Genomic DNA, 10,423 nt, shown 5'->3' with positions numbered 1-10,423 from the left:
TGGCCAAATATACCCATTCCCTGGGAGGCCACAAGCACGTGGCATTTCGGCAGTCTCCTGGTCAAGCGCCTGATGCATGCTGTGTCGTGGACAGCCTGTACTGTTCCTCTTGGTCTGAGAAGACAGTCACTGGTTTTCCAGTTTGCTGAACTGGAGAGGGTAATGCGTTCTGGAAACTGCACCTGCAAGGAAACCACTTCAGCTGGCTGGTAGTTAGCTCCGAGTTGCTTGGTCCCAGAGGTTTTGGTGTAGGAGCTGAGGTCCAGAATGCAGCAAAGACCTGCTGTCTGCCTTAGTGCACCTGAGTTGCTTCGGTTTCTTCCCCAGGAAAACAGGGGTCAAGAGAAGGCTCTTTGCTCTTTCTCCTGGGAAATGCGAAGGTCCAAGAGGCTTCTACCAAAGCCTGGCAAGGCTGTTGAAGCAGGCTTCCAGGATGCTATTCAAGCAGGCTGCTTCTTTTCACTGTGGAAATACATAGGCAGGAACTTGTAAATCCCTGTACAGCTTCCCTCTGGGATTTCCAGATCTAGTCGTCACCACCAAAACAAGTACCCAGTCGTGCGTAGCATCTCTTGGCAATGTCCTTGCCAACTGTTCTATTGAGTGATACAGCGTATGTTGAATCCTGCTTGATACGGATTTTATGCTGAACTTCATCAATTGAATGTTTCAGTCCTGATTTGCAACAAAGGGATGGGAAGCGTTACGAAAGCTTTATTTCAAACTACACAAGAAAGTACAATTCTGAATGACTGGATTGCATGTGCGCAGAGATCAAAAGCTGGTAAGATTTCCCATGTCAGCCAAAGGCATCAGTCATCTCTTCCATTTCGTTATGAACTTTTGAAAGCCATTTTGAAATTTCAAGCTGATGATCTTTGAATATAAGCAGCGTTTTATTCTAATTAGGTCACCCCCACTTTCATTCAGATTTCTTTTTAAACACTCTAAGGTTCCTGTCTTTTTGCTCTTTTTTTTTTTTTTGCTTTAAGTGTTCAGCAAAATGTCATAATGAATTCCTCATTGGGAACGTTCTTAAAGGTTGAGTTCCTCTAATGCCTGTCTGTCTGCCATCTGCCTATATATATGCACAGATGTATAGGAAATAATATGAGAAATTTGGGGAACGTGAAATGGAATTGGGCTGCTGGAGAAGATAAAATCATAGAATAACTTTGGAAGAGACCTCTGGAGATCATCTGATCAAACACAGTGCTCAAAGCAAGACCGGTGTCAAAGTTTGATCAGGTGTGCACTCAACACGAAAAGTAAGACCAAGTGATACCAGCCTTCGTCTTTCCTTCTCAAGGCTGTGCAAAGCCATTTATCCCAGCATCTTCCTGTATGTGCTGTGCTCCAGCCCCTAAGCTCCTCTTCTGTAGAAAGGCTTTCGTGCCCACCAGCCTGTACTGCCAGGGATTCTTCCATCCCAAATACAGGTTTTTGCATTTTCCATCCCTCGGCTGCATGCGGTTCTGCTGTGTCCCCTGAATAGCAGCCCAGCCCTCCAGTATCTCGACTGTACTCCCCCAAGCTTGTATCCTCCACTCAAAATCTGAGTGCTCCCCACTCTTGACCAGGTCACCACGTCCCCTTGCAGCCTGGGAGCAGAACAACCACGTTCTCCCTGTGCGATGAAGCCATGGTGGGCCAGGAGTGGTTTTTCCAGCCAGTGCTGGGGACTGCACCGGGTGACAGTGGGTTCCCTGCTGCTTGTGCTGTGCCTGCCCCGACGTCCCAGGTGAGCTCAGTGGCTCCAGCAACCCCAGCAGAAAAGAACTGGCCTCCCGGCTGGCATGACAGGTTGGCTGGAGAGTCACACCAATACACTGCTCCACAGGCGATTAGGTCATTAGCTGTTAATTGTCTTTGAGCAACTCTACTTACAGAGGGAGTAGACTTACATGGGAGAGACCGCTTTCCTCCTCATGTCAGGGGATTAATTTCCCTGCGTTAGAGGCTGTGACCAAGGCTGCATCATTATTAACGACAGGGGAAGTTTTTAGTTTAATGTCATGCATTCATTTGAATGACTCCCGTAATGGTTGTTCAGCATCACAAACACTTAAACCTGTGCTTTGGACATTAATGCGTGATGTTTCCTGTCCTGGAGAGCTTAATGTGTAGATACGAGACGCAGTATTTAAGAGTTATGGCATAGGTGGTAGGAGTGCCAGCCTTACAGACTTAAATTCAGGACTGTTTTAGCTTCTTCCTAGTAAGTGGAGAACTGAAGCAGCTTTAGTGTGTGCTTAACTTCTGCTGAGTACGGATGTAGTGTTGTGTTAAAGCCAACATTAATATCACATAATAGTTTTGTGTGCCGCTATGTGTAAGCGTGCGTGCACGTGAGAGGGGGAGGAGGCTTAGTGGAGTAGAAGGGAATGAGAGATCAAAGTTTGTAGACCATCAGCTGGCCTCGGTGTCCTTTATTCTCTCTCTGCACAACTGAGACTTCTTAGTTGCTGCAACTTCTGTCATCTGGCCTGGGCGAATTCGGGCTCTTGCCCCTTTGCAAGGCAGCTGCGGGCGCCACAGTTTCCTAGTCCGATGCGCTGCTCCTGTCACTTCTCTCTGCCTCCTTTCTCAAGATTCCCTTCTCTATGGCATCAAGCGTAACCTACCAGCTTTCACCTTCAGTGCATTTTTCAGCCCATCTCCAATGCTAACCTTTCCTCTCGGTCAGTACTGCGAGCTCTGCTCTTGCAGCGGGTCACTTCATAAGGACATTCCTTGCCTCTTACAACTTTATCTAAGGACTTGTGTGGTGTATTTCACTCCACGGCAGAGCTCTCAAATGAATCCATGGGGCCAATTCAGCATCCTTCTGCTGTTGCTTGTTCAGAACTCTCCCTTGCCATGGGATCTACCAGAAAACATGGCCACGTTTTGACTCCTCTTTAATAAGGGCGGGGGGGCGCAGGGACCCTAACACCGAAGCACTCCCCATTATGCAGCTTGGCTTTGTGCCTGTCCTCCCCCTGCATGTCCATACCCAGCTCTTCGCTGCATAGCGTAGTAATAACAAAATAATAGTATAAATATAAAAAATCTCTTCCTGCCGTTCTCATTGTTAAGGCTGGATAGTGAGTTTCTTCTCCACGGCATTCACGGAGATAAATGTCATTCCAGTACATTTCAGTTGAAAATGGTGCCTGGAAGCAGCTCTCGGTGCAGCACTGCCTTTTCCTGACGTTACATTGTGCTGTGCTGTGCTATGGGTTAGAGAGGATCTGTCTGAGAAGGTCCATTTAGGAATGTCCCATCAGGCTCTGGAAGCTCAGGAAATGATCCTACAAGGCACAGTGCTAGGAACCGCCTTGCATCCCTCCCTGCAGTACCATTATACTACATGGAGGTGTGGGATTGGAGAGTTACCATGGGGTGTACAGGGATGTGACAACAGAGCCTGTGTGCAGGGAAAGAGGGAAAGAGAGAGCTTGTGAGATGCTGGCTCTGTGCAGGATTTTTTCAGTACGGAGATGGAGTCTTGGATGCTTTGACCTAACAGACTGTCTTTACCGGAGTGGTTACAGTGCTTGACTTTGGCTTTTATACCATTACCAAAACATTATGTATGCCAAGATTAGATGATCTTTGGGTTTTTCTCCTGCAATAGGTCTTAGTTGACAGATGAGGCAATTCAATCACCAGTAATTTTACTGTCGGTCTTGGGGTTGGAGGCAGCTTTTAATGAAATCAATTCTCACAAACTCAGATGATTTTATAATGCAAATTAAGGCACCAGTGGAGTAAAGGGGTTTTGGTTGTAGAAGAGAAACATACCATGGGACGAAGGATGTTGCAGCCTCGTTGCACGCTGCACTGACTAAACGTACGGTTGCAAGAGAAAAGGCAGCGCGGTTTCGGGAAAGCCTGAGCCACAGAACTGTCAGCGTTGTTCACTTGTCAGTTGGTTGCTAAATTGCCAGGAGTATTTTGCCCGTGGTGTCCTCATGGGATTTAACTTTTGCCCAGCTTTGTCAAGATGGGGAGCTGATGCCTGGTGAAAGCAAGCAAGATGTAAACACCAAGACAGATCACAATGAAATTGCTTACTAATCTGGTGTTGTTCCCTTTCTGAAGGGCAATTACGGGCAAGAGCTCAGCAGGTTCTGCTGGGAAGGTCTCCCTCAGATTGGTGCGGCTAGATGAGTTTATACAAGCTGGGGATTGCAAGGCACCGCTGGGAGATCTGGACCTGTGAAAGTTTAGGTGTTGTACAACAAAGCAAATGTACAAATGGACATAGTTAAAAAAGCATGTCAGAAGAAGAGCTATTAATAAACCTCCAAACCTTATCTTTCCTGTTTTGTCAGGAGCAGTAGTTACTCATTACAAGGGTAGATCTAACAGGACAAGAATTACCGTAAAGAGCAGCTCACAATTAATGGCTAAAAGGCCAAAGTTTAGCCTGCCAGCTTCGTCTGTTGGCAGTGGTTTTCATGTGGCTATTAGTGTGTCAGGGACGTTTCCTTAGCATCTCTTATCTGTAGGCTGCGGGGAACAGCTTAGTGATGTGGACTGAAGTTCAGAGTTCAGGTGAAGCATGGACCTTACATCCCTCTGGGTCTTGGAGAACCAGGTCTACGTGAGGGTTACCAAGCTCCTGCTACAGCAGGAACCAAGTTGTCCTGTGGGTACAGCGTGGGGTGGGAGGCAGGAGGTGCGGTGTCTGACTTGCGCTCAGTTTCTCAGTCCTGAGAATGAGTCCTGACCTCGGTGGGATCCTCTTCTCTGGTCATTTGAAGATACGAAGGTATCTACTTTCTCGGGCATCCCCTGAAGTCATCCTCAGGAGCGTCATTCCCATCCCAGCTATCTGAGGGCAGGGGTATGCAGACATGGGGACGGAGTAGGAAGGGGATGGGGTGGGAGGCAGGGCTGAAGTGTGGCCTTTAACCAGCAGCTTTTCTGTTCCGGCAATGTTTCTGGTAAAAATAATAAAATAAAAAGGGGTGGGTGTGTGGATTTTTCTGTGCCTTTCCCCCAGCAGGCAGTGATCCCAGCCAAGCACCAGCAGAGCCCTGCCCAGTATAACCAGGCACAACCCCCAGTGCAGGTGCAGGGCCATGTAGAGCAGCCCGGTTCTGAGGCTGGCGGCGCCTTGGCTTTCCTCCTCCCTCTCAAAAGTCTCAGGTCCAGCACGTGAACCTTGCAGGCCCAGTGCTTCCCCATTAGTCACTGGCGATGTTCTTGCTAGTCGTGATGGGAGCAGGTCAGGCCCCCAATTGCATCAGTGTCTCCTTAACGAGCAGGAACTCCAGCAATTTCATCAGCTGTCACTGCTTACATGAACGAAGCTCAGCTTGCGCATGGCTCCGATTTTTCTCATTATTTTTGTGGGCTGCATTCCCCAATCACTGTAAAACTCTGCAGAACATATTTTTAAGGTGACAAATTGACCAGCAGCAAAGCACTTTTGCTTTCCAAGTGAGGCTGTACAAGAGCCGCAAAGCCCAGCTGCTGTTGTGCAGAAACATGTTGCATCTGACTTTTCCCTGAGCATTAAAGGACTGAATTATGTCTGTCAGCTGAGAGCTGTTTCCCTGGTGACAAATCATAATTGCTCTTGTTAAATCTAAAGTACACCGACACGTTTTCATAATATTTCCCACACATTGCACAGAATTTCTCTAGTAGGCCAAGCAAACAGTTACCAAGCCTGGATTACAGCCCAGAGCCCCAGGACTGCATTGCTTGTGAATACGCAGAAAACCTCTGTTAAAGGTGCCTTGAAATGCTCCTGCTAATGGTGCTTCATTTAGCTAGAGATTTAATTGTTCAGGCTGTAAATGGGATACTCCTTTTGTGTCTTCTTTTCTTGTTTCTGTATCGCTCTAATCTGCCTTTGCACTCGTACAGATCTTTCTTTGCTTAGAACAGCTTTCATTGAAATGCTGATAAAATGTGCCCTTTCTGAGGCAAAACCAGGATGCTTTCAAGGTAATAAAAAAAAAAAAAAAAAAAAAAGATAGATAGATTAATTCTGCCAATTAAACTCTAATTATTCTCTGGCCATTCAAGAATAAACTTCTGTTCTCCCTGTCTGATTTCCAGGGTGTAATCTCACTGGGACAGGTATCGCCTTGACATTTGCATCTCTTGAGGTTTATAGGTGGCAGGAAAAGACGGATTCAACTCAGTGTCAAGTTGTGCATGCAAATAACTCTTGCCATCTCCGTGCCCTTCAAAAACCCTCCTCCGATCGTATCGCTAGCAGTCAGACTCTTGAGCCTTGCTGCAGAAAACTGGATGCAGGGTATGGGGGAGACGAGGTCATTTTATAGCTTAGGATCTTCTGAGGGCTGGAGCTCTTCAGGAGTTGGGTCGGTGGCTCAGTTCCTGGCCCTGTATGTTCTCTTTTTCTGCTGCTGACTGTGGTTTCTTGGCCCCTTGCTAATACAGGTGAGCTGGAGTGAGCTAGACGGCAGAAGGAACGTAGTCCCCAAATGTCCCACAGTAATCCTGATGTGCCTCTCCGTGTTGCAGCCCTTTCTCTGTTGATCCCTCCGTTGGGACTCTTGGGATTGGCGATGCCATGCAAGTAACGGTGGACTTCCACCCAGAGAAGACTGGTGATTATTCCAGACCCCTGACAGTTCACTATGACACAGGTAAGGTCTGGGCACTGCATGGTGCCCAGTCTCTGCGTCCTTCAAAACAGAGACCTTTCAAAGCAGAAAAATGTTAAGTGCTTTGCAGACTACTTCTACAACCTTTTATTTCAAAACCTCTGTATGTTTCGGTGCTTGAGTGAGCAGGTAAGGGGCAAAGGCTGAGTGTGCCCTTGTTCTGTGTGGCTGTGTGCCGGTCTCTCCCTGGAGGATGCTGGCGTCGGCTGGGTGCTCTCCACCCAGCACCCCCCATGACTGTCATCTGCCATCATTCCCTGTTGTCCCAGTCACCTTAATTCCCTCTCCAGGTGTATCTCCCCTGTCCCGGCTTTGCCTCAAAGAAAAGTGACAAATAGTTGGTGCTTAGGGGACTTTTAAAGTGCATCCCCTCAAGCAGGAATGAGGTTTTTTGGAATGGGGTTTTGCTGGCAGTTGCTGAGTCGGAGGCGGGAGGAACCTTGATTCTCCGTTACGGTGTGCATATGCACGTGTGAAGCTTCATTCCTTGGCGGTGCTATGTTTGAAGCACAACGTGGGAATGCGTGCCTCTGTCAGACTCGCTCCAATGCCGCTGTCTCTTACACATCTGTCCCCTGCACTGCTTCTACGTTGTTTTGGCGCAGACCCTTGTTCTTTCTTTTTGCCCTCTCCCACCTGCGTCCCACAGCTCACGACATCAGGACTAATGCAGCCAGGACTTGAGGGCTCTTGGGATTTGGCAGGAAGAGCTCGCTGCCTCCCGAGATAGGTGTAAAATTTATGTTAGGCTAGGAGAAGCTGAGATCAGGCCACAGAAACACCATCAGCTTTAAGCTTCACTTAAGAGTAAGTGGGGAATATCTTTAGGAAAAGGCGTCATGTTAAAATGCTTCTGTCGGCCTTGGCTCAGCAGGGGTATGTTGTGGTGCCGAACGAGACGCTTCCTCAGTTGCATGAAGGCACTTGGCGTGTGTTTCCTCTCGCCTGAGAGGGAGGTTTGGTTTGTCCCTGTTCCTCAGCGTTGGTCCTTGGAAGTGTGGTGTCCTAACCGAGGTGATACTGTGTGCTGCTTTAGCCCGGCAAAGAGCATTTTAGTTGTCTTGGGTTTGTGGAGTTACAAATGCTCCTGTATCTTCCAAATGCTTATGTAGCCTTACGACTTATTTCAGCTTTGTCTAACGTTTTTCAGTTATTGACATATTCACGGAGAATGGTTGATGCTCACTCAGAGGAGCTTATTGTTTTGGGTAACAGTTTCTAGGAAGAGTGACTGAAATATCAGCTAAGGAAGCACAAAAAAGTGCCTTATTTGTACGCCTATACAGAATCTATAGGATAAAATTGAGAGGGCTAGAATTTCTCTGGGGCAGATGAGCAGTGACAGTGGAGATTAGGGCCGTAGGGTTTATACTTTGTGACGGAACAGAGTGAGTGAATAATTAGGGCCAGGATCTTTGTGGCTTGCTTTGAAAAACCTGAGAGTCTTGTTCTTACTGAAACAGCTGGTTCCTCCATAGTCGATCTTTGCAAAAGTGATTTGTGTGGGTAGGCCACGGGGATAAACTCTCTGCTGGCTCTGAGACGGGTGTTTTCCCAGGAACACGTGCAGCTCCCTGGGAGATGAACCCAGGATTTCATTCCTGCCTGCCAGTACAATGTTGCAGTTATTTTGAAATAAACTACGAATTGCGAAGGAGAGCAAGGGGATAATGAAGGGATTATCTCTCTAGCTTTGAAGCATACAGGTAAGTGAAAGGCTGCTGAGATTAATTGCTAAAGTGAAGCAGAAACGTTTAATCAATCAGTCTTTCGAGGTGTGGTGCAGAGCTTATTGCAGGAGTAGTGCAGAGCACCAGACAGCGTTCCCTGACCTCGCGCGGCGAGCCCTGGCTAATGTGTCCGGCACCACGGCAGGCTCCCTGTGACGCGCGTACAGAAAGCAGCCGGGTTGCTCTTTCGGAGCCACCAACAGAGTGTTTATTAAGAAACAGAAGTGCTAAGAGCAAAACAGCAGTTTAAGGTGTTGGGAGGCGTTTCCCTCGCTTGGCTGTGTATCAGTACTGACTTGCTCGCAGGCAGCAGTAGTTCTCAATGGATCACACCCTTCTTAGGGTGACTTACGCAGGATCAGGTGAACATTGCTTAAATTTCTGCTGAAGCTGGGTCAGATCTGTCCCTAGCATTGCTTAAGCAAGCATGGAGCTCTTCCATGTGAACAAGTCACAATTTTTCCCTTAGCGTATGATTTGGTTGATTTAAATTGTGTGTCCTTTGGGCTGGTTAGGAGCACAGGTACTGTCCCCTGGATGGACTGTGTGTGTGGTGGCAGTTCTGTTGCTACAAATTTATGGATGAGCGTGGAGAAAATGTTTGCTGCTATGAGCATAATGATTTACAATGAAAACTTGTCCTTCAGTGCTTTACGTGCCTAAACTCCTCCTTTTCGCCTGTGTACATGTGTCTGGGTGTGAAAAATCCCAGCTCGTACTGAAATGAGGGTGACTTGGGATGTTCAGGGTTCCAGCATATCCCTGTCCAGCACCTTAACATCAGATTATGGTACTTGAAAGGGTTTCTGAAACCTGCGTGCGAAGCACTCGTACAGCTTTGGAAAAGGTTTCAATACCACTGAAAGTCCTGTCGGTCAGTTGGCCTTTCCCAGATGACGTTCAGCCCACCCTGTGTGGACCGTGTGGATGTGGGAAAATAAGTTTATGGAGGTAAGTCCTAGTCTCAACCAAGCCAGTATTCATAAAGTTTCGATATTCTTTCAGCTGTCAAGTCCTGCTCAAGTGAGGTGATGCCCAAGCTGCTTGCCCTGAGTGCTGCTGATTGTACACCAAACCCAGTCTGCTGCAGTAACAACATTTATTGCAACCTGGCAGCGTAGCACCAGCTTGGTGTGGGAAGGTGAGCTTTGCTCAGGGACACGTGGCTGAGGAGATGCATGACGGGTTTCCAGAGGTGTGCCAGAGGTGCAAAGCAAATCCACCAGTCCAGTGCCATCCAGAAACAATAACGTCTACGGCAGGTGCTCCATGCAGGTGGAGAAGGCTGCCAGAGACAGGAGGTGCCGGAGAGATGCTTGGAGTTGTGGAAGGAGAATTGCTTCTCTACTCAGAGCTCCCTAAATGCTGACTCACATTAGGCTCCTGTCTCCAACGAGTACTAGTATAGTATGATGGGTGGTCTTCAAGGTGTAGGACCAGATCCTGTGCCTGTATGTGGGTGCCTCCAGTGCCCACTGGCCCTTGTGGCAAGGCGCTACAACACGCTTCTAGCCCAGGGGATCTGTGGTGCGGTATTGAAATTCCTCTGTGCAGTTTTTCCCCATCGGTTGCTGCATCCCTTGGCATCTCTTTGTCAGCACAGAAAACTTCAGTAATTAGCAAAGCACCACTGAGCTTGTGCATGGCTGAGAGGCGCTATATATTGAGATGCTTTTATTGCTGTCAGTAATAAAAGTAACGATGCAGATGGCTCTCTTTCAGTAGCTCTGTGAGCCTAACGCAGAAGCAAAAGCCTGGGGGCAGGATCTCACCCTCTTTGAGGGGAGGATCAGAACCCATACCCATAGGAGTATTTTAGGAGACAGCATACCCAAGAGGAGGCAGCCCTCAAGCAGAACTGCCTATTCCATTACTCTTCTCCTCTCCCCTTGGTTCGGAGCCCCAAAAGCGGTTTCCCCAGAAGGAGAGGTAACGTGTGTGGCTCAGGAGTATTTCTCGGTGGGATTTAGTCCTGCTGGAAGCCTCCAGCCCTTGTGCTAAAAGCCTGGTGAGGAACCATCTAGGTGTTTTGCAGATGAATACCCTGTTTTTCCCTCA

This window comes from Falco naumanni, unplaced genomic scaffold (genome assembly GCF_017639655.2).
Source record: "Falco naumanni isolate bFalNau1 unplaced genomic scaffold, bFalNau1.pat scaffold_268_arrow_pat_ctg1, whole genome shotgun sequence".
Classification (NCBI taxonomy): Eukaryota; Metazoa; Chordata; class Aves; order Falconiformes; family Falconidae; genus Falco; species Falco naumanni.
This window is presented reverse-complemented; position numbering follows the sequence as displayed.